At 37.4% G+C, this 4,454-nt stretch overlaps 1 non-coding gene across 1 annotated transcript; it reads left to right on the forward strand.

Moving 5' to 3' along the window:
* Positions 1-3,541: 3,541 nt before the first annotated feature.
* On the forward strand, positions 3,542-3,647 carry LOC131158964 (small nucleolar RNA R71). The gene has a single exon (XR_009137581.1). It is a non-coding gene; the product is annotated as a small nucleolar RNA R71 (small nucleolar RNA).
* Positions 3,648-4,454: the final 807 nt, after the last annotated feature.

The raw sequence follows: 4,454 nt of genomic DNA on the forward strand, positions 1-4,454 counted from the left end.
TGCTGATTGAAATATATATATGTTGTTAGGCTTATATCTTTGTTTGAGCACTTAGATTGAATACATATTATGATTCAAAGATTATATAGGTTTGCACTCTCACGCACTCATTACATAGATAGTAAATATATTTGAGAGTTGAAATATTAGACCACACTTAGCTTACATATTAAATCGCTTGTGGTGTACGTGACTGAGCGTATCCGGGTACACATCTGCTTTACTTGAAAACATAATCACTGTACCTTTTCATTGATTGAGAAAAACTGTTGTATTCTAAGCACGGGCTTGAAGAGGGAGACTAGCCCTTTGAAATAGTCCCGGATTGACTTAGACCCGTTTAGGAAAGCTAGGTGCGCCATCTTGTTAAGGCGTTTAGGTTGAGGTTAGCCCCGCTAATTGACCTGGTTGTAATTGGTGCCGTTCCACCCTTAAGTGAGCCTTTAGTAGAATCCTCGGGCTTGCGAGCTAGAGGCGGGGACGTAGGCATAGTTAGCCGAACCCCAATAACATATCGTGTATTTGTTTATATTTCCGCACTCTATATTTACCACACGTGTATGTTATAGTGTGAATGATGCGCATGATTTTAATTTCCATACGTTATATCTACTTGCGCCTTTGGGATTGTATAGAAGGACCCTAGGTAGCAAAATCATATTGATTTTTGATTTAACCTAAGAGTAAATTTTAAAATTCCAATTCACCCTCCCTCTTGGGAATACACCAATTCTAACATCCTATTTTAATGCTAGCAAACAAGATAAACTTAACATATTTGGTTGAGTAATTTTATTTTAGGACTCACAAGGATCAAGCATGTAAAAGTAAAGTCAAGGATCCATTACAAGCTTATACCTTAAAGAAGGATGATCATATGAAGCTTAAAGCATGGATTTCAAGATTAATTTTTAAAGCTTGAAGACTATGAGAAAAATCTCCAAAGTATATCAATGCTTGAAGAAAAGCAAAAGAGACAAAAGAAAGCAAAACAAAAGAGCTCAAAGAAAAGACAAGCGTGAAGACTCAAGCGCCAAGAATGTTCAAAGTCTTAGAAGTCTTTATGTAAGTTCTTCATATTTTGAATACCTTTTGAAATATTATTGAAGCTCTTTAGGGGATATTTATGGACTTAGAGACCTATTTTAAAACCGTGGAAAATGTTTTATGAAAGATCAAAGAAAGAGAGCAAAACTAATTTTGAAAACTTAAAATGAAAAACTAGAAAAATGAACCGGTCAGCCAACTGGCCAGATTAAACTAGGTTTACTCAGCTGACTGACATGAATACAATAGTTAAATAAACTACCCACCCGACTGACCAAATGTATTGACGTTACTCAGTCGACTGATAAGTCCAGCCGAGTGACATTTTTTAACGTGGTTGAGTCAGCTGACTGATATTCTAATGGAATTAATTTTTGGAAGATAGAAAGGTATAAGTCACGTGTCCAACCGACTGACCCTGTGAAAATTTCCTACTCAGTCGCCTATCTAGCCGATTGACTCTATGGGAATTTGAATTTTTGAATTTAAATGGAAAATTTCTAAAAATAAGTTTTTCAAAGGTAATTGTTATAAAAACTTGGGGGACACTCCAAGCAACGTGGGGAACAAGGAAACTCTTCCTAAAAACTCTATAAATACATGGTTTTACAAATTGAACTACACAAGAAAGAGCCAAGGAATTGAAAAATCTTCTGAAAGTAATCTTACAAACTGACTGTTCTCTCTTGCTCAAATCCTTGCCCAGCGGGTATTGTTGAATTTCTGAAAGAGCTGATCTTCCTAATCTATTCCTACTGCTAATCCTCATCTAAGAAGAATATTGGTGAATTCTATACTTGAGCTTCAACTCTATTTCATCTTAATATTTAATTCTTAAAGTACATAGTATTGAATTTGTACTAATCTACTCTGTCTTGAGAGTGTTCTTGTACGCAATGTTTATGTCATATATTTTATAGTTCTTGGATGATTCAAGGTGTTTGGATCATTGGCAAAGCATGGGGTATTGCTTAGAGAGGTGTTGCTCTAGCCTAATTGAAGGAGTGACCGAGTGAGGGGATATCACTTGGAGAGGCGGGCTCTAGCCTACTGAAGGAGTGTGTTACGGTGTTGTTCCACCTGGAAAGGAACTGGTTTTAGTGAATTCTTTGGTGGTGTGCTAAAGGTGAGGACATAGGCTGGGAATAAGACAAACCTCGTAAAAATATGATGTCTCTCTCTCTTTCCCTTACTTTCTTTACTTTCAACATATATAAACTGCGTGGATGCTTTAAACACTTTAATCATATACACTACGTGGATTAGATATTAAATAAACTTAAGCTTAATTTTTTTTTGGGGTTGCGAAAACCGAAAGGGAGTATGTTGGTTGATCCATACTTTGCAGAAACCGTAAGAGAGTACGTTGATCGGTGAAACACCCAAAGACTCTTTAACTGAAAGTTTATTTAATTTCTAAGATTTTGGAAAGAGTATTGGATTTTATATTTCCCTCCATTTTAAGAAAGAAAATTCATTATCCCAGGGCTTGTATTAACCACAGGGCTTGAATCAAACTTTCATATATACAGGGCTGCAAGCAAGCAAAAGCTGAATCATATATCTTAGTTTGAATATTGTGGTTGATTGATTGACAAATTGGTTAAGTACTTTGTTGGTATATGGTTGTGGATTGAATATTTTTTTAAAGTATTTATTGTGTATTTGATAAATCAACAAGAAGTCAAGATTTTATTTAAAATAATTAAAAGAATTTTTTAAATCCAATTCACCCCACTCTTGGGACTACACCTTGGTTTTCAATATTGCCAATCAACCTAACGATCGGCCTCGATACCCTTAAGGGCTTTTAACATCATATCCAATAAAGGAGCAATCATATTGAGACTGATGAGGAGGTGGTGGTTTATAAGCTAGTTGATGGGGTGCAGGCATGGAAGGATTTTGCTGATTTTAGTTTTAAAATATTCAAGAAGGTGGAGCATTTGGTGATTGCTGAGGTCTTTGGGATAGAAAATCCAAAGCTTGTGGCCTCCAGGAGAATTTAGGATATCTACTCCACCAAGGATTGTACTTACTAGAGTATGGATCATTGGCTGGTATGTCACACCAATTATAGGTGGGTTTAACTTCTTCCTGCACAAACTCAAGTGTGAGAGGCGCATGGGGGTAGGTATAGTAGGTGTGAGAGGGATCGAAGCATATGACACACGACACTACACACGCCACCAACTAAGGTGGTTGTCCTAAGGACAAGACCTAATCAAGTTTCTTAACAATGGTGTGCAAAGTGGGTGCAAGGTAATGGTTGGTGGTTAGCTCGTAAAATCCCTTAGAATTGGAAGAAGAAGCTTCATAAGGACTATGAGCAGTGACAGTATGCTGCTAATAATTCATGGTGAGGGTCTCCATGAGAATCCAAGCCTCACTCTCATGCTTTATGAGGAAAGTAGCCCCACATGATGCATCGACCTTGGATCTATCATGCTCAGCTAATCCCTCACAGAATGTTTCAACTAATTGCCACTTAAGGACTTGATGATGTGGGAATTTATGCAAAAGGTCCCTAAAACGCTCCCATGTCTCGAAAAAGTGCTCACTATCTATCTGTGAGAAACTGGTGTTAGTATTCCTAAGCTGGTTAGTGTTCCAAATGAGGAAGAACTTTTTGAGGAATTCATGTTGCATGGTGGCCCACGTGGTCACCGAGTTCAGCTCTAAAGAATTAAGCTATCATTTAGTTTTGTCCTTTAGAGAGAATGGAAATAGCCTAAGGTGGAGGGCATCGTCACCAAAGTTGGATATGCGGATGGTGGAGCGAATTTCAAGGAACTCATCAAGATGATTATATGAATTTTTAGTTGAATTCCCAAAGAAGTTAGGAAGCAACAAGATGGTTGAGGTCTTGAATTCGAATTGCATTGCCTCGACATCTAGGAACTGGATGCAAGACGGCAAAGTGTAAGCATTGGATGCGAAATAGTCCCTAAGGAGCCGAATAGGTTGCTCTTCCTGTGCAAGTCGACAAGTATCAAGAGGTTCCAAATTTTGGTTTGGATTATGGAAAGTGGGAGCCGATTGGTGTTCGACCATGGCTTTAGAATCAGAGGACTTTACTAATTCTGGACTAGAAGTAGATTTCCTAATCGACCTATGGGATCTATCAATCTCAGGGTCTATAGGCACTAGTTCGGGATCTAGAGATCCCAAACCCTGCATACATAATTTAGCACAAAATCTCAAGACTTCAAATATCAAACAAAAATAAAAACAAAATAAAAACAAAAGAAACTAAAAATCATGTAGTAAACTATAGTAAGATTTGGTTCACTACCGTAACTATGTCCCTAACAATGGTGCCAAAATTTGGTAGGCACACCAAGGATTGGGTCCTTAACTACCAAAGATAATATTTATAAACCTAACTAATCCTAAGTTCAATAGAA

This window comes from Malania oleifera, chromosome 6, assembly GCF_029873635.1.
Source record: "Malania oleifera isolate guangnan ecotype guangnan chromosome 6, ASM2987363v1, whole genome shotgun sequence".
Taxonomy (NCBI): Eukaryota; Viridiplantae; Streptophyta; class Magnoliopsida; order Santalales; family Ximeniaceae; genus Malania; species Malania oleifera.